Below are 20,475 nucleotides of genomic sequence, written 5' to 3'. Positions count from 1 at the left end.
CATCTCGCCGCAGATATACGTGTTTTTCGAAAGCGTTACCAGTCGCACATTATGCAGCAAATAGGCCGGGTTTCCATATTGGTAGGATTTGGTTTCTCACGTGCAGATTATTGAAAATAGCAACTTGTGTGTCGGCTGTATTTGGTTTTTGCAGTTGCAGCGCTCCCTTTAAAGTTGATTCGGAAGAGGAATCCAGCGAGAAAAAAAAAAAAAAAAAAACAAAGACAGCGAAGAAGAACAACTAGACAGGGCAAGCGCTGGACTTATAACTAAATGTTTATTTGAGAAAGCCCACACACATGAACCAGCAGCGCATGCGTGAAAAGGCTATATCAGCCACGTAAAAGTTGCAAACCTAACAGTACAAAACCATGAAAAGCTGTCAACGTATACAAACAGCACATTGTCATGAAACACCAAAAAAATAATATAAACGCCACGTGCAACAGCTCTCCAGAACCACAAATTCATTATGTGCAAGGAAAGGTGAGGGATCACTGACACGCGACACTTTCCTCTGTTTTTTTTTTTTTTTTATTTCGAAAGCTTCACAAAGTTCACGTTCAACCTTATTTCGTCCTTGTTATTTTGGTCTTGTTGTTTTTGTTTTTTTTTCTCTCCCTGGTTTCCTCTTCCGAATATTATAAACCAACTCTCTAAGCAAGCTAAGTTGTTTAAGGTTGATACTTTAAGGCTTAAGGTTCATGTAATGTTGAACGAGTTCGTTAAACTCGTCTTCAGCGCTTCGTTCATTTTTCAGACTTCCCTACATATATACCTCATTCGAAGAGTTAACGAGGCATATGACGCTACGATGCAGTTCGTCATGCACTACGCGCTCTTATATAAGTGCACGTAATACGTGCATTATCATCCATATAGATGATAATGACGCACATATGATGCATACACTTGGACGCAAGTACACACACGGAAAGCAGGCTTCGCTGGGCAAACAGGCACACAGATTATCGTGTGACGCAACGAGTGCTAATCCGGTATTCCGAAAGCACGTGCGGTGAAGAATACATTTCTACATATACGCCTGCGTGACACTATAGATCCATAAGGACACAACTGTCAGCCACCGGTTACGCCTTGAGAATTTATACACAAGACAAGGCATCCCCCGTACTACGCAGATGCAAACAGCCAGGACATCTCGCCGGGCGTTGTGCCAAGGCACTATTCTCTGTGTATAAATATAGACGGAAAAAATAACTACAAAGGCATTACGAGAGAAAGTTAACGTAGAGAGGTAACGCCATCAAGTCAGCGCCCACGAAGGGAGCGACGCTAACGCGTCGATTGTTTACGTTAAGACTTCCCAGAACGTATTAATAGTAAGAGCTGCGGAATGTCGCATGTGGGTATCTCTAAATCTTCACACAGTAGTTTTTTTCAAGGTCTCATGATTGCCGCGTCAGCTCAACAAGCCTAACTTCCTTGAGCAATACAAAAGAGCTTCTATGTAGGTGCGAATTGTTAATGAAACCACGTGCGCTGTGTCTTGTATTTTCTACTTTTGTCTCCGTCTGTATATGCTCTGTAACGTTTCTAAGATGCAGTAACAACTAGCCCACGAAGCCGTCATAAGAAAAACAAGTGAACAGCTTATATGAGAGGGCTAACGTGTGGACTAGTTGGTCTTGTATTCTAGTTAAGGTAACAGACCAAAATATCATGCAGTCGACGCACACAAGCTGTTCACTTGGTTTTACTAGGATGGATTGGTGGGCTATAGTTGGTGTTGCAGGCTTAGGAACGTTATGCACACATTCGCAGCCGAACAAACACACGCACGTAAATAGTACCATCCCAAACAGACAGACATGGTCGCCGTTACTATCATATCATTAAGTTATACCATTGGCGTAACATATTATGATGCAGATAATCGAAAATCGATAAGGGCGCAAACACAACAAGTTCATGAGCCGATCAGACGCACCGAGGCAATTTTCGAGGCGCCGGTCAATACACTGTATCGTTTCCGTGCAGCACTGAAATGGAGCGGAACTTGCCGATAAGTGCTTATTTTCAATCAGTACTATACGACCATGTGAGTGGGCATCGGAGTGTTGCACGCTGCCGCCTCTAATGCCAAACCATGCCTCGTAATTCTCAAACCGCCAGATTTCGCGAAACTATGTATATAGAGTTACCTGCTACGCATTACGTAGAGCAGTAACATTTAAAGGAAGAAAGAAATGCGGTTTGTTGGACGCGCGTAAGGTGCGGTTCTTGGGACGCTATTTTTCCGGAAACACTAGCACAGAGGCCACTGCTCCGTGGTCGTTAAAAAAAAAAAAAACCGCTAACCAAGCGATCGTGCGTGAAACAGCGGTTGCAAAGAAGCGTGTACACATGAACTCTTAATGGCCATGCATATTGTACGCTTCGCCGTGCTTGGTTTGGCTTGGCTCGTGTAATGTGTCTGCGTATTTATGGCGAAATAGGTAGCCGAAGTTTCTCAAGATCTGCATGGGGAAATTGCCAGCCGCAACGTAGCCTGTAGCCTTCACATCTGTGCGCGATTATTAAACACAGAAGATGTATTCCACTAGCTTTGAGTCCGGTATGTATCGCGCTTTCTGCCATCTAATTTGCTCGCGCCGTCGTTCTAATATGCCTCTCAAGTCGGTGGTAAACACTGGATCGTCAAAATTATGGACAAAGTCAAAAAACTGTTTTAGCGCTTGCGCATGAGCCCTTGGGCATAGACGTGAGCAGGGGCCGGGTGGGGGGGGGGGGGTTGGAGGAGCTTCAGCCCCCCCCCCTAACCGTCTAAAGGGGGGCGCCTATTCTGCGCCATACCTTTGCTCAGTCGGACTTTAAACGTCATTTTTTAATGCGCAGGGTTATGGCTATGCGTGTTTTTTGATGTAACGGCGACGGAGGATCCCTGATGTTGCATTAAAAGAACTGTTAACTTACCAGTTTAACCCCTGAAAGCCGGGAACCAATGGCAGGCATTGGTGAGTAGTACGTCATCGCTTCATTATCATTCTTGCATCCATTGCCGAGCTCGTTTTCTTTCGTACTCGACCAACGGGGGGGGGGGGGGGGGGGGGGGGGGGCCGTGGTCAAACTTGACCCCCTCTAATGTCGAGTCGAATCCTGCGCCCGATGCGCCCTTAGGGGTGACGTATGTAAGAGGCTGGACCTCTTGTAGCGTTACTCCTATTCGAACGCTAAGTTATTCTGGAGACTTGCGAACCGCTGCGTTCAATCGCGCTTGAAAAAGAAAAAAAAATACTAAAGCATTCGAAAGACTCTGATCCGGTCCGTAAGGTTGTAAGTGACCCTTTACGGATCAAATGTAAGACTTTGCGGATTGTACTCAGTTTAGTTAGAGCTCCATGTACAAGGGGATTACGATAACGGTATTTTGCAGGTTAAGTTAAAGTTTGCTATAAACTGTTAAATCATGAAAAAAAAAAAAAAAAAGAAACGCCAGGCCTGCGCGGAAAGCGCAGCACAGTCACAGCGAAAGCTGGAAGAGCGGAATTTCTAGAGCCCGTTGTAAACTCTCTTGGGGCTACTCATACAAGTACAATAGCAAGGTACCCACTACGCTACAAATCACAATATTTGTGAAGTTGGGAAGCACCTACAACGCCATTATTCATCATTGTGCGCAGAAGCGAGGTTCCAGCTACACATATGTAAGGCATTATGTGCACTTTGTTTACGTGACGACTGATGACGATGAAGAATTGTGGCTGAGCCCTTGTAATGGGTTGGAAGCTTTAAACGGCTCACCAGTTACGTAATTCGCATTATGTGACGCCCGGTCGCTGTTTCACTCTCCCACCATGCAATATAACATACGTTGGCGTGAGAAAGAGAGACAGAGAGAGGAGGGAAGAACTTTATCGAGACCCTGAGGAGAGAGAGAGAGAGATAAACATTTTAATGAAGCTGGAGATGTTTGCCTGGCTCTTCGCCTGACATGCTACTCCAATGGACGATGGGCTTATGGGCTTCCTTGGTAACCAATGCAAGTGCGCTTACGAGGAACCCACTACGCTATACCTCATCATAATTTGTGTGTCATAGGGAAACCGCCACTATACCATTTTTCGTCATTCAACGGAGAGCCGTGGTACCCGCTAAAAACATGTAAGGCATTATGCGCACTTTGTTGGTGTTGTGCCTGATGATGATAAAGAATTATTTCAGAGCCCCTTGTAATGGGTTGGAAGCATCCAACAGCCCACTCGTTGCTCAATTCGCATTGTGTGACGCCTGGTTACAGAATTCGCGTTGTGTGGGGCGTGGTTGTTATTTCACTCTTCTACCACACTAAATTACATATGTTAATGTGGTTCCTTCTGCACATGAAGCCTGTATAGCGTCTTCTTGCAAGGCAGTTCCAAGCACCGGCATCGAGTGTGCACTGAGTAACGCTTGAGCGCATATTGTCGCTATGTGATTGTACTTTTGCTTGCTTTATTTGTGCTATTATTGCGCACTTTAATACTAAGTGTGATAAATACCATGAAAGAAAAAAAATGGCTCTGGGGTACAACACTGGGCTCCCACGCAGTGGGCCCAGGTTCGAACCCCGTTCCATCCATGGAAGTATTTTCTTATTTCGTTTTTTTTTTTCTTATTTCGAGCGATAGTGGTTACGGACACCGGCGGTGGCGGCGGCGGACAACTACGGCGCCAAAAACGGCCGGTGAAATGATCTCATAACAGCTTTCGCTGTAAAAGGACAGACTTAAAAAACGGCGCTCGAATTTTCGATGTCTGAGTTCACAACTTCAGTGAAGTGACGCAGGAATTACCAAGCTGCACCTAAGATTTTATTTATTAACATCTCGATCTTTGCTGTTAGGTGTGTCAGTTTACCACGTGTGAAAGCATGCAACGACGGCATGTAAGGATGGCCTGGAACATTTTCCCATACTGTGCAGCAAGAAAGCGTCTGAATCGGCCGGAAATCTCACTGCAACACAAGGGAAGCAGTAATCATAGAGGTCGATAGCAATCGTCGCTCGTGCGGAGTTGGCCAAACAGAGTCTTTCGCGCATCCTTATGGTACAAGATTGGAATGGCGACGACATAGCGTGAGTATACGCACTTAATAATTTTCTGACGTCAGACGCCGCTGTCATTGTGCCATTGTTTCTTTTATCTTCGCTTAGGCCATTTTAGAAAGCGGTGCAATTCCGTCGACTCATTTTTATCGTGCGAATTGGGAGAGAAGATAGAAATTGAGAAACTAGCTTTTTTTTCCCTGCAGTAGCCACGGTCACCCTGACCTTCCTGGGAGTTCTGAAAGTAAGCTTTTTCTCAACCTTGGCGGCATTGCCGACGTACGCACCTCTCGCTCGGAATGGACACGCCTGAGGTATAACGCTATGATTATGCTCGCCTCATAACCGTCGCGCGAGTTGTCTCTGTGAAGCGGCCGAGAACTTTGGTGCGGCTCGGAAAATAGCGTGCTCGGGTGTCACATCTTGTGTGAAACCACGTTCCATTATGCGCTGTTGTGAAACGAGGACTGTAGCGCTAGGCGAGAACGAGTTGTTGCGCGGCGTTGCGTCGTCCGCGACATTGTACAGCAGACGCAGAAGAGTCCGCTTGTGTGGCGTAAAAAAAAAAAAAAGGCATTATTTGGTGCCCGGCAGGTATCGAATTACGCCGTTTGGTAACGCTTCCAACAAGCACGCCATGTGATTTTGGACGGAGACGGTTGCGTATCGGAGAGCAATCGCTAATGTGCGTGGCCTGTACGAAAGAATGCGCCGCGCTTCGTGTCCCACGGGAAGCAAGACGATGCAAAGTATGCAACTATACGGAGTGGTGCTGATGAAAGAGAAGACAAGCGCGAGAGGGAGAGGCAGAAGTTAGGTGGGCAGATGATAGAGAGATGAAGTTTTCAGGGATAAAGTGGCCGCAGCGAGCACAGCACCGGGTTGATTGGCGAGACATGGGAGACGCCCTTGCCCTGCAGCGGGTATGTAAGGCTGACAATGGTGGCGATCATCATTGGCGGGTTCAACCTCTCCTCCTAATTTTTTTTTCAATTTTGCATCTGTGCATATACACGCGCGCACACAAACGCACGCATGAACATGCATAAAGAGTGGTTGAATCCTCCCCCCCCCCCCCCTCCTCGCGGGAAACGTTTCTGGCTGCGCCCCTGCTGGTGGTGGTACACTACAGACAGTGCCAGCCTGGCAGACGTGGCCGGTATTAGCTGTAGGCCAACACCTGTAGAGAGAGAGAGAATAAACATCTTTATTTTGTTTTCATTCAGGCATCGCTGACGTCAGTCAATCGGACGCCGAGTTTCAATGCGGCACATGCGGCAGCATGTCTGTGAACCAGGCACGTAGGCAAGGGGGGGGGGGCTCCTACCCCCCCCCCCCGAATTTCGTCCAGGCTTCTATATTCCCGGGCAACTTTCTTTCTCTTTTTGCCATGGAAAGACTTTCTTTCGAACAATTAAACCTTGCCCCCCCCCCCCCCCCCCCCGAAAAAAAATCCTGGTTACGTGCCTGCTGTGAACTGACGTGTGCTTTACAAACAACAACGGTAAGCGACTATACGCTGGCGCTGCTTTTAATTCTTCTCCTTTCCGCAATCTTACAGACCAATGCGCGCTACCACGGTACTGTGCTTCACACGCAGTACACTCCGGACTGTACCAACGGCAATGCACCAACTGTCAAATCAGCCAAATAAGTGCCAACACATGGTACTGAACCGTCATCATACGCCCAGAACAACTCCGTGACCACTTTTACAGGTTGTGCCGCTTAACACGACCCTGTGAGGTCCAGTGCTAACGGATCAACGAGGCGGTGAGTGCAGCTGACGAATACGGCCTCCCGGACTGAAGAAGCTAGCCAGGGGAAATGCAATAACGACTTCAATAAGCGTCTGTTCATTAAATAAACCAATCTCCGGTTTCTCCGGTTTCATGTTTCACGTTGGTCGTGTGGAATAGCATCTTGGGCGTTTAGCTAAACTCTTTCTCTGAGAAAAAAAAATTGTTTTCGCAAATCGACGAGAACAGTGTTTGAAGAGACAAACGCCTTCGATAGAAAAGTTAAAGGCTTTAATACCGTAGACAGTTCATCCTTGACCTGCGGGTATACAGGCAAGGCCAAACGGGCTCGAGCATCTGCGCCGCTCGCGCATGCAGCAACTTCTCTTTGGAAGTTGCAACAGCGTATTCGATCACGTCAAAAAAAAATCACTGTTGGTGATTTATGGTACATTCTGTAAGTGCTTTTGGTGACTTGAGCTGAAATTCTGAGCGCATGCGTGCGTGCGCAAATTCTAGAACAGTTGCGAAGTGTCGTTAGCTACTCCATTACAATGTAATCCGTCTTTCCCGTATTTTAAACGAGTGCCTTACAATCTCGGAGCTATTTATTAGTCCTTTCAGTGTTCCTTTGATATGCAATCACACTTTCTTTACGTCAGAAGGATGAAGCAAGGACAAAGTTACAAAATTCTTCTCTTTCCCACCCTAGTTGAACAGCCATGTACCCCAGCGGAGAACGCATACCCTAGCGCCAGATTTTCCCCCAGTGGTCCCAGCTCGAAACTGAATTCCAACTCGACGATGTCGAAACTGTTCTACGTGTCCTCGCATTGAAATGCAAACGTCATCGATTTCGCGCTGCATTCGTGCGAGACTGTCACCGTGCGGCATTGACGTCACCAAAATCCGTGTTTGGCCATGGCGCGACATTTCCGGATTATTCGCGTAGATTCTGTCCACGCACGCAAGGCCGTACGAGCACTCCCTTTATACTTACGCCCATATTATTATGCGTTCGGTACAAAGAAACTTATCGATAGTCCCGTACCGTGTAGTTTTCTCAGTGACTCGCACATAACGTAATCTGGAAACTCCCAAAGGCGGCGCACACAACGATTAAGGCAACAATAACAAAATAAAAAAAAGAACCGTGAGCTGTGACGTGTCTTAATTCCGGTAGCCGCGCTCAAACGTCGCTAATCCTGTCGCTTACGTAAGAGCTACGAGCCGTCGTCGTCGCAAGACTGCATAGACGTAGGCGTGGCCATTCCTTTTTTGTTGCGTCGTACAAACGCTTTTTCTTTTACTTCTTTTCTTTTTAAGCAGCTGTGCAAGTCGATTACGGCACGCAGACCGTCTCTTTTTGCTCGCACGCAACGAGACAAGACGGGGAATTCCCTACACCGCAAACGAAGCGTTTTTCTTCTCGTCCCGATGATTTGCGGCGGCTGTGGTAGTCGGTCCTAGTCCGACTGCTGAGATTCTCGTTTTTTTTTTTTTTCTAGTCATACGAAGGTTTACCAAAAGGAATAATAATAAGCGCGGTAATCTCTTTACTGCGCTCACTAAATGTACGGCTTAATTCTGGGACTCCTGCTACGTGACGCAAGTGGAAAATTTCTGTAGATAAAAAGAAAATTTAAAAAGATAAACAAGATGGTCTGGTTTGTACAGCGTTATGCAATCTAAGGATGGGTGGCAACACGGGTGCGTTAGGTGCGCGTTAAAGAACCGGGAGTGGTCAAAATTAATAATCTGTAGACTCCCACTACAGCACCTTCTATAACGACATCATGACATGGGCGCGTGTAAAACCTAATCTAAACAAGCCGGGTACTACCTGGTTAACATCCATGTATTTCCTCAGCTTCAGAAAGAGGTAAGGAGAGAAAAGGCAAAATTCAGTAAATCACGGATTACGGTTTCAAAAGCGATGCCACCTTCGTTTGTGTAGGGACAGGGACAACGGCACGACAACTTCGATAAACTATACCCAAACGAGGAATAAATAAATACTTGCATTTTTGCGCGCCGAAACCAAGATTTGATTACGAGGCATGCCGTAGTGAGGGACTCCAGATTCTATGTGAACATCTGTGGTTCTTTAACGTGCGCCTAAACCTAACAAGACGGCTATTTTCGCCCCTATAGAAATGCGGCGCTACATGGACGGAAATCGAACCTACACCCCTGTGCATAGGGATGCATCGCCATAACGATTTTTTCAACACTGGTGATGACAGTTTGTTACATAGCCACAATAACAACAATAAAAGTTATTCCGTTATAATTTTCATCATTTGTAAAAGTTACGATGGCATGTCGGGCGCTTGTCCTGCGCGCTTTCTTCGATCCTTGTATGCCGCGATGGCTACATAAACTATGATGCCCGTATTAAGGCGAAACCGTGCGCCTAATTTTTTTCAATTTGGCGTCCACAGAGCAAAACTATAACAGTCCGAAGAAAATATTACGAGGTTATTTGCGTCTTAACGCATAGTACTGACCTTCTTACCGAGAATATATACAACGTATCTAGCCAATAATCCGTCGCACGAAAGTCGCACGATAGACAATACCGGAGAGACCGCGATTTAATCTCGCTCTCAGTGGTTCAATACACTGAGCCCCTCTCTACGTATTGTACCGTCTCGCTCTTTTTCGTTATCTCAGGAATTCTAACTGTTGGCCTTATTGCATGCTCCAGCGAATAGGAACCAACCATCCACCGCCATTATTATCATTTTTTTTTGTCAGACATGGCCGCGATTTCATTGTCTATCGTTCCTTTTCGCTTCACCGGCCTTTCTTGCTTCGGGGAGCGGTTTCATTAGACGATAGAGAACCCTATTCTGCTCGCAATGCCACCGTGAAAACAGTTAGTTGAGAGAGGGCCGCCAAGCGTTCAATGCACCGATAAGCAAAACAAGAAAGTTACGCACGTGTTACGGCGGCACTGCTTTGTTTGCAGAGATTGTGTCATTATATCCGGTCAGCCCACTCACGCTTAGAGCCGGTCCGTATCGTCTGCCTGGGAAAGGGGTAGCACGTGCACCTAACCCATAACGAGACCGCCTAACTGTTCGTTTAACCGAGAGAGAGAAAGAAAGAGAGAGAGCACTGGCAATTATGTTTACTGCAGTATATTACTTCGGGCAGCTTGGAAATTATGGGTAGCTCGTGGGAATTTTCGTAGCTTTTGGTTGGCTTGAAACAGCTTCTTGACATTGTAATTTGCTCTACTGGAACTTAGCATCGGTGCCAAAGCTCAAATCCCAAGCGATAGTTTTCCCCGAGCTCAGCCACAAATATCAGAGGCTATTCTTCTGTGCGCTGCAAGCGCCAGATTCAACTTCGGGAGCCGGAAACGCGCTATGACTGCTATGTTTTAGACACCACTTAAATCATTGTCAACCAAGCGCTTCGCAATTATTACGCGCACACACGCAGTCGTCACACGTTCATATAAATGCAACCGATATGAAATTTAGCCAATCTACGCCTCAAGGAAGTCTCGCTACAATTCTGAAAGTTAGACAGGTTCATGAGCTACTACAACAATTCAAGTGCCAGAGTTCCTTCTTGATATCCTGGACATCGTCAAATTCTGCCGCGTTCTCAAATTCCGCCATTGGTCAACCCTAATTGGGCTCAAATGCCTTCATTCAAAATTTTGACAGTATGGCGGAATTTGACATTGTCTAGAATAGCACCCTAGTAGTTATTCACAGTAAAACAGGTGGCGCTCCCCGAGAGGCCGGAACTAGAGTTACTGTATATGCTACCTTTAGGTAAAAGGTAGCATATACAGTAACTCTAACCGGAACTTGCGTAACAGACCATCTGGTGGCAGGATTTCAAAATTCCACAAATCTAGTTCGATGCGGCCAGTTTTGAGAGCGGCGAGCCAAAGTGGGGGCGTCGTATAGGAAACGAACGACGAAGAAAGAATGTGGTTCTGAGGGGGCGGGCTGCATGCTATGAGGGTCACCGTCACAGCGTGGTGTTGCTGACTCTGGTCACGCGTGCAGCAGACGACATGCGCCCTAGAAACAGACGACGACGACGACAACGACAGCGGCGAAATACTCGGTCCGATAAGAGCACAGCATGCCGTAGCCACGCACAATGGGGCATAGAGTTGCGCCGCTGGCGCGGGGGACACGCAAGAGTGCGGACCGCCGAGCTCGAAGACCGGTCATTTTCTCGGCCACCAGCCTATTCATAGTAACCGCCTGTTGCGTCATCGGCTGACCTCTGTCGGGCTCGCAAACAGCTGAGGGGGGCGAGTTATAAACGGAGCACGCGTACGAGGGTGGCACCGCTGCATCGTGTATACGTTCTCCATTCAAGATGGCGGCGTCTAAGCGACAGCGCAACCGAGGCGTTGGTTACGTTGCTACCGCACCATTTCAAAATAACGAGAAGGTGGTTGATTGACTTTACCCACCGCTGTGTCTCAGTGGTGCTCTACATGCGGAGCACGATGTTCCAAGATTCAATGGTTTTTACATGCCAAAACTACGATCATGATTGATTATGAGCCACGCCGTGTGGCGGGTGGGAGTGGGGGGACTTCGTTTTAACTTTGACCACCTGGGGTTCTCTTACGATCACGTAAAAAGCATGCGAGATTTCAGGCCAAATGAAACGCGGCCGCCGTGGCCGGAATCTCAACCCACGCCTTCATGCTTCTTATAGGCGCCATGGCTGCACCATTTTAGGCCATACTGTTGCACTTTGATGGCTTCGAAGAATGAAAAGGCTCGAGAAGTTGGACCTTTGTCGGTGTTTTTTTAAAGATAAACACTGAAATATATCCGGTTTCCTGCACTATGGCGTCACTCGAACGACGCGGGATCGAAACCCGGCCGCGGTGGCCTCATTTCGATGGAGGGGAAATGTTAGAGGCCCGTGAGCCTAGATTTAGGTACACGTCCGGAGCCCTCCACTACGGCGTCCCTTTCCGGAGCCCTCCACTACGGCATCCCTCCTAATGGCGTGTGCTCTCTGGCGGAATAGCGCAGAAGTTGCGCTATTCACATTGGGCTTTTAACCAAACATTTTTTTCAAAAATAAATTAGTTGTTAGATTGCGCTTGTCCGTGTGTACTCCTTTCTTCGTCCCCGTTTGTTTTCGCGCAAGTACCACAATGCCCTCATAATCATATCGTGGTTTTGGGACGTTAAACCCCAACAATCGTTATGCACTATGGCGTCCATCGTAATGTGGGTTCGGGACGTTGAACCCGATACTTTCATTTTTACTATAATTCTTACCATATCACTTGTCCGGCATTAAGTGCATTCAGTTCAAAGAAATTTTCTTCCTATTTTTTTCGATCCCGCTTTCAAACCACTACAACAACGGCTTACGTCAGAGAGAGAGAGAGAGAGATTTTTCACAACACTTAGGTAGCAAATTCCAAGCATATAATTTTTCGAGACCAGTTATGTTTGATAAAGCTGCTTCAGCTCTAATGTGTGCCATGTTCATCGAGGAGATTGTCTTCCAGCAGGCGAATGACTTGTCTTTGGCCTTGTTCTTCCTGGCGGTGGAAGAAGGATTCCCGTGACTCTTCAGTCCCATTTCAAGGACAAATCATCCGTCAAGCCCAGGCCGCCGCCAGAAGCCAACTAGCTCGGGCCGACGTCTAGGGGGGGAGGGTGTAGACAGTGAAAGGGGGAGCTGCATCTCACCCCTATCAGCCCTACTCTCTGGCAGGTGCAAATAATGTGCTTTCTCTCTCTCTCTCTCTTTTCTGCTGGCGCAAGAAAGAATTGTACATTGCTTAAGTTGGCGAAGACCTGCCGCTCTAGGTAACCCGGTAATTACAGCGCGCCTCACCGAAGAGGTGAGGAGGATCCCTAGACAACGGTAGGTCTGAGCGTTTATCAGTGAAGTCTATAGAAGAACCACTGGCCTCAATGAAAACCATCATTTGGACTACGCATCGCGATAAACGCCACCCATATCCGCCATTGAAGCATGTCCTCCCCTCATTGGAATGGCCAGCAGTGCGGCATGCAACATTTGCGCCTGCGAGGAGACACATGAACACATTCTATGCCACTGCCCATCATACCAAGCTCAACGACGTAGTATGGAAGTCAAGCTCCGTCACCAGGACTTAAGACCGCTGACAGAAAACAAGATCTTGGGACCTTGGCCTACGGTCTCACATATGCGCAAGGCCACGAAAGCCCTCTTGTGCTTCTTGAGGACCACCGGACTTCACGAGCGCCTGTGAACTAACAGCGCGAGTTCGTGTTGTGTAGTTTCAAACTGTTCATCCATCCCTTTCTTACTCTTCTTCTTTCTTCTCTACCCTTTCTTTTCTATTATTTCCCCTTCCCCTACCCCAAGCGCAGGGTAGCCAACCGAGCCAAAGCTTGGTTAACCTCCCTGCCTTTCCTCTTCGTATCTCTCTCTCTCTCTCCTCTCCTGCACTCCGCCTCCTCTCCTCAATAGCTGTCAGCTATGCCCCGGTGACGTCACAGATTTTTGCGACGTCGCAGGGCTCGTGTTATTCGGAAGTGTCGGCAACAGCGCACTGCGGAGAGCCAGAGCGGAAGTCCATTTGTAACGTAAGAAGTGACCAATACCTCCACATTTGTAGCTATGGATGTGTGCGTAACGCGGCTATTACAATGCTGATTAGCTAATTGTTAATTAGCTGACCGAGTCTGACATCTCAACAGCAAATAGTTTGCGCTTGTCCGAAAAACTGGCTGCGCCGATAGGATTACACTATCCACCAGGAAGGAGTATCATCAGATAGCTTGCACTGACGTCAAGATCGCCGCCATCTTGTGGTACCATGGTAGCACGTCAAGAAGCTGCATAAATCCCCTGTTTACGCATTTCTTCATCACTAATACAACAAAGCATTTCCAGGCAAGCCTAGCACTTGCATTAGCACGGCAGGAACAGTTACGTGAGAGTGGACTCCAGCCGGTACATCTCCCTCACAGATGTAAAAAGGCAGGTTTACCGTTACTTTGGGGTGGTGCTGGTACTGAGGTCTTAGGTTTTCGTCCTGTATAGATGTCGCCAACGTTGTGAGGGCACTCTATATACTAAGCTTAGGAATGACGGTAACGTCACAGTTTCAAATGCAGTTTCTTCCCTCCAACTGTTACTGACTGGAGCTGTCTCCTGAGGCCATCTTCCAGCCCTCTATAGCTTTGTCATCCTTTAAAACACTTAGACAAATCTTTAGAAAAACATTTATTGGGTGAATAGACGAAAAATTCGTGAACACGGGTTGTCGCTGGAGTCGACGTTTTGAAAAGCGGACTTGTTCACTTCGTGGCAGAAACTTTTATTGAGTGAGCGTTACTTTTATTGAGTGAATGGTGTATAGGTACAAATATTTCGTTTTCTTTCTATATTTTGTTTGTACAGCTCTTTTTTTACATTGCATTTTCATCCATTGTATTGCCCCTTCTTCATGGGCCAAAAATGTTGGCCTGCAGTATCATGAGATGAATAAGTAATGTGGCCATGACGACACGTGTACGGTAAGCTAAAGATAAGAAACATCACGAGGATGTTTCGCGCAACTGTATCAGGCGATCTCATTGTTCTTAGAAGAATACCCGAAGAAATTGCGGGTCCAGTGTTCGTCTCTGCACGCCGGCAGAGCCAGCGGACTTATCCCTGATTCAGAGCGCATCACGCAGCCTTCTAGTAGTCTTCGCGTCTCACTTAATCGGCGTGGTCTGGAACTCTCATCACGTTGACCTACAGCAGTTCTCACGCACGCGCGCGCAGAGAAACGAAAGTGGCGGCGGAATGAAAGGAAACTTCGCGTGAACATAGAATGCAATCGCATCCACATTGTTATGCCGATGTAAAGCTCAGCGAAATCGGAGCATGCATGCGATGTGCAGCTCTAGTGTCGAAGACGGCTTGCAAGCAGATCAGAGACACTGAATAGGAGGAGATCGCTATCTCTGGAGCTTCAGAGCTCGTGGCATTTGCGTAAATGCAGCGAGCCTTTTTTTTTATGCCGTTCTCTCTTTCTCGTGCAGAGCTGTATTACAATTTCGTGTTAAAATTGTCTACAGGAAAGTCTGACGCCTGTATCCGCAGCGCCCCTCACAATATAGCGATTAAAACTTCGTAAATATGGCTTGTGTGACAAGAATTTCTCTTAACTTTGTACTTCTGAATTGCATCATATTTTTATTTGTTTGTTTTTATATCATTTGGTTTGTTTATTTGTCTAGTCGGAGCCAAGGTCAAACGCGAGGCAGTCCAAGGTCCCATATTTTGCAGCTAATGGGCGTGAGCGTGCGCGTGCGCTGCTTCTGCTTTCACTGCGTCTTCTTGCTTCACTCGTGGCGTCACAAGTACGCGGTCTCGGTTGAAGCGCATGCGCACATCTACAGATTGCAGAAAGATTGCAGAAAGATATTGCCACGCGCGCTTTTTTTTGTCATTTTGATGTAACTAGCCCGTTGCACGCGTAGCCGCCGCCTTGCGCAAGCCGCGCCTTAATGTTTGGGAACCTTCCAGATTATCCTAGAATCTTTTTATAGGCTTGAGCGCGCAAGCGCGAACAGTTGAGATTATTCTCGAACCAACGCGGCCACCAGCGATAAGGCTGGAATGTTCGATGCCGCATCTAAAAATGCCGGCGTGCCTTGCCGCGGTTCAGTTTATCGACGGCCGACGCTCTGTTCGCCGCTGTCTGTGTACAGTGTGTACTGCTGTAGTTTGACTTTCCCTTTCCCGGCCACAAGTTCGGCTAAATAAAGAGTTCATAGCAGTTATCTTTCACGTAGACCCCCCACGCGTGCCGGATTGATAGGTTCGCCTATTGCATGGGCATGCGCAGATAAGTTTTCGTGCCTTCTTTCTTTTCCGCCATTGTGCGTCTCTTCGGTTGTTAGTCTTGTTAGTCGGCGTTTATGGTGCCCTGACTTCTTTTTGTGTCCATGTTTGCACGCCCTGTCTTTTTAAAATGAATATATACTTACCAACTAGCTGAGCTCTCTGTTATTCTAAGTTGCTAGACCTGGCGTGGCTCTGTGGTAGTATAGCTGACTGCCACGCAGAATGCATGAGTTCGAATCCTGCTGGGATTCTTAAGTTTTATTCTTTGCATTAATCGGGTCAACGCGACCGATGTCGGTTTTTCTTAACGCTCTCGCATTTAAATTACCAATGTCTGTTCTCAATGAAGGAAAGGCGATTACTCTTTAAAGGCTCGTTTCTTAGTTAGACACAGTAATAATGAGAACATTGTCTGTTCTCGCCATTCCTAGGTAGATATAAACTGTCAATCGCCTATGGCGCATACCCGTACACCGCGGCCCGTGGTAAACGGGTATGTGCCACACGTGTCTGGAGGAAAGGGTCTGACGACGTACGCGGCAGGATTTTCACGTTATTCATGTCATTACCCGACAGTCATATTCGTCAAATCATCTTACCATTCCATGCCAGTTTCTGTCTACACCAAGCTAAGGAATCGATCATGAGAGCATCCAGACATAGGCGGCTAGATAGATAGATAGATAGATAGATAGATAGATAGATAGATAGATAGATAGATAGATAGATAGATAGATAGATAGATAGATAGATAGATAGATAGATAGATAGATAGATAGATAGATAGATAGATAGATAGATAGATAGATAGATAGATAGATAGATAGATAGAAAACCTTTGAGCTCACAGCGACGGTCAAGGAAGTAAACCATGCTAGAAAAGAGAAGCAGCGTTTCCATATAACGCTAACGCCTTCTCTGCCACGTCGGTGCCTTTATTAACAGCACCGTTCTCACAGGAATGCTCCGGCGGAGCCGCCTAACACATAACAACTTTGTTTAGCCCACTGGTGCAGCACACGTTCCAGATGCTCACTACCATTGCAGATATACGTGCGAAAGGTAATCGTTCCCGCCATACTGAACGCTAGCAGAGAGATAATAGAGTACACCGCGCGGGCCCCAACAGCAAGCCAGTACGGAACACAGGGCGGACCTCTTTCAAGGGAGACCTTCAAACAGAAGTCTAGCGTATGCGAGACTACGCAAGTATATGTTATGGAGGCCACCCGAGTCGGATAGAACGACAGAAATTTGATCTATTTGGTACGGATTCATGGTAGAAGGCAGAGACGGGCAAAGAGACACAACAGAACTATAGACAACACAAACGCCGGCGTTTGTGTTGTCGTCTAGCTCTCTTGTTGTCTGTGTCCGTATTTTCACGCCTATGTACCTTCGTGTTGTCTTGATTTCTTCTCTGTGTGCCCGTGTTTTCACGCCTGCTTTCTTTTATCACGGGTCAGACAATAGGGTGGTCAGGCAGGGCATATCTTCTTTTTAGCAGTATACGTTGGCCTTTCACTGTGAGGCGCATTTCGCCCTGTTTCAAGCCATTTTTTATCACTTAGACACGATTATGGAAACGAATAAAGAAGCAATAATTTTAACTTAAGGTACGTGTAACAGTTCATACGAATAAACAGCAGTTGTCGTTGGTCGAGTTAAGCATTGTTAAGGAAGTGATGCGAGCTTGCGATACATTTTTTGCCGATGTTTCTTGACATGGACCCTGCCCGAGTGTTTGAACGAGATATACGAGGACAGTCTTCCCTGAAGGATCGTGCGCAAGAAAGCGGCTCGCATTTGTCTGACTTCTCTACAAGAGCGTGAATTACGTGGCAGATGGTGCTACCTAGAAAGGAGACGCTCGGGCGCGCGGAGCAATAGCCGGCCAGTTCGGCCAGGTCTGGCAAGTTAACCCCTACTCTACACCCTTAAAAAAATATGCGTGTGTTACTCTGTTCGACGAGACCTGACTAACCACGTATATGACTCTATTTAAAGAGTCACGCTAACTCTCTTTTGGGTCCTACGACTCCCCAAGGAGAGCATGATGATATCCAAAGAGAGTTCACTTGTCTCTTTAAAGAGAGTCATATATGTGACAAGTCAGTACCCACAAAAAGAAAAAGAAAAATCCTGAAAGAAAAGATTAATACATATGACACCCTTCTCTGTTCCATATCCTGGATTCCGCGGATACTACTCCATTATTCGCCGCTCCAATCCAGTACCTTAGTGAAAGGCTAGTCGAATACCACCGGGTAGTTTACAAACGAGGCTAACCGTGGATCATCAGATTGCGATACCGGAAGCAGATTATCGCGAACGCTTTCAAAAGCGGAAGGAGCCGAGAAGTCAACGTTCTCAAGAGACCCGTAAACTATAACGTAAAGTCGGATTATGGGTCGCCTTCCTTCCGGTAATCAATTGGCCCTTTTATTTTTCTTGTTCTTGTTCTCCTTCTTAACGTAATCGGAGCACGCGCACGCATTCTGGAACAACCCTCCATCCTAGGCAAACACAACAACAGCCATACGCCGACGCGCAAACACGACACAGTAACGAAGTTACCGTAGTTTCCAACAGGCAGAAATTAGCATATACGTAGCAGTGGGAGGTCGTTCGGGTCTCGCGCGCACAGCGATACGCCGCCATGGCCGAGTGGAAAGGTATCGGCCGCGGCCGTGATTTCGTTGTGAAACAACCCACGCGGACGCAGGGGTTCGCGTTAAACCGATAAGAGTGCCTCCAATTGACGTCCTCGCCAACATCGAGTGCGCTGGGAACCGCGTAACGTCTTATACCACAGATAATGCGGGTAACCCGAGGGCGCACTGCAGCGAAAAAGAAAAAAAAAAAAGATAGCCGAGGTCTTTCTTCCGGTTTCACATCGGCGGCAGGTGGACTTTGTATATGTGCGTGTGTATGTACGGTTGGTAGAATATTGACAACGGGAACAAATCGCGTCGTACAGAACGGAAGTCAATGCACATGTGCAGACGTTAGTGTCCGTACAACGGAGACAGAAAGCGCTTTTCTAAGCGTTGGCTTGATAGAAGAGAAAACTGCGAAACTCCCAAGAAAAACGCTGCACCTATGTAACTCGTATGATCAGTCATGACATTTCCGTGCAGTGCAACGAAAGCTGTGGACAGGCGTCAGCCAACTAAACGAAAGAGTGATTCATAGAAGGGTTCACTTATACTGCGTACGTGGTGGCCGCTCTGCACGGAAGCCAATTGAACGCAAGCTTCGCGGAACGATTTGTAGAGCGCGCAACGGGCGAACCTTTCGAGCTCTTCTCGTTACCCATTGGCTGAAACAGGCCCTACAGCTTCGCTGCACTGCACAGAATAAACGAGAGGTGTGCTACGCTAATATTAAATGCGAAGCATTTCTTAGCGAACTTCTGCGACTTTGAGCGTATCTATCTATCTATCTATCTATCTATCTATCTATCTAGCCGCCTACGACTTTGTGCTCTCCTGGTCGCTTGGTTCATCGAATGTGCACCAAAACTGGTATGGGCGTAACATGACTGTATGACGAACATAAATGACAAGTCATACATGAAAATCATGACACGCATGTCATGTACAGCATGATTTACATGCTACGCTCATGCTGCGCTGGTGGCCGTTTCGCTAGTTTGATATACACCAAAATTGGTATCTTGCGAGATGACTGTGTGACGAACATAAATAACACGAGTTAACATGAGAATCATGACACGCATGTCATGTACAGCATGACTTACGTGCCACGCTCATGGTGCGCCGGCGGCCGTTTCGCTAGCTTTACATACACCAAAATTGGTATCTTGCGACGTGACTGTGTAACGAACATCAAATAACACGAGTTAACATGAAAGTCATGACACGCATGTCATGTACAGCATGACTTACGTGCCACGCTCATGGAGCGCTGGCGGCAGTTTCGCTAGCTTGATCTACCCCGAAATCGGTATTGCGCGACGTGACTGTGTGACGAACATAAAAACACAAGTTAACATGAAAATCATGACACGCATATCATGTACAGCATGACTTACGTGCCACGCTCATGGGGCGCTGGCGGCGGTTTCGCTAGATTTATATACATCAAAATTGGTATCTTGTGACGTGACTGTGTGACGAACATAAAAACACGAGTTAACATGACAATCATGACACGCATGTCATGTACAGCATGACTTACGTGCCACGCTCATGGGGCGCTGGCGGCGGTTTCGCTAGATTTATATACACCAAAATTGGTATCTTGTGACGCGACTGTGTAACGAACATAAATAACACGAGTTAACATGAAAATCATGACACGCATGTCATGTACAGCATGACTTACGTACCACGCTCATGGGGCGCTGGCGGCGGTTTCGCTAGCTTGATCTACCCCGAAATTGGTATTGTGCGACGTGACTGTGTAACGAACAGAAATAACACGAGTTAACATGAAAATCATGACACGCATGTCATGTACAGCATGACTTACGTGCCACGCTCATGGGGCGCTGGCGGCGGTTTCGCTAGATTTATATACATCAAAATTGGTATCTTGTGACGTGACTGTGTGACGAACATAAAAACACGAGTTAACATGACAATCATGACACGCATGTCATGTACAGCATGACTTACGTGCCACGCTCATGGGGCGCTGGCGGCGGTTTCGCTAGATTTATATACACCAAAATTGGTATCTTGTGACGTGACTGTGTAACGAACATAAATAACACGAGTTAACATGAAAATCATGACACGCATGTCATGTACAGCATGACTTACGTGCCACGCTCATGGAGCGCTGGCGGCCATTTCGCTAGCTTGATCTACCCC

Source organism: Rhipicephalus sanguineus, chromosome 6 (genome assembly GCF_013339695.2).
Source record: "Rhipicephalus sanguineus isolate Rsan-2018 chromosome 6, BIME_Rsan_1.4, whole genome shotgun sequence".
Classification (NCBI taxonomy): domain Eukaryota; kingdom Metazoa; phylum Arthropoda; class Arachnida; order Ixodida; family Ixodidae; genus Rhipicephalus; species Rhipicephalus sanguineus.
This window is presented reverse-complemented; position numbering follows the sequence as displayed.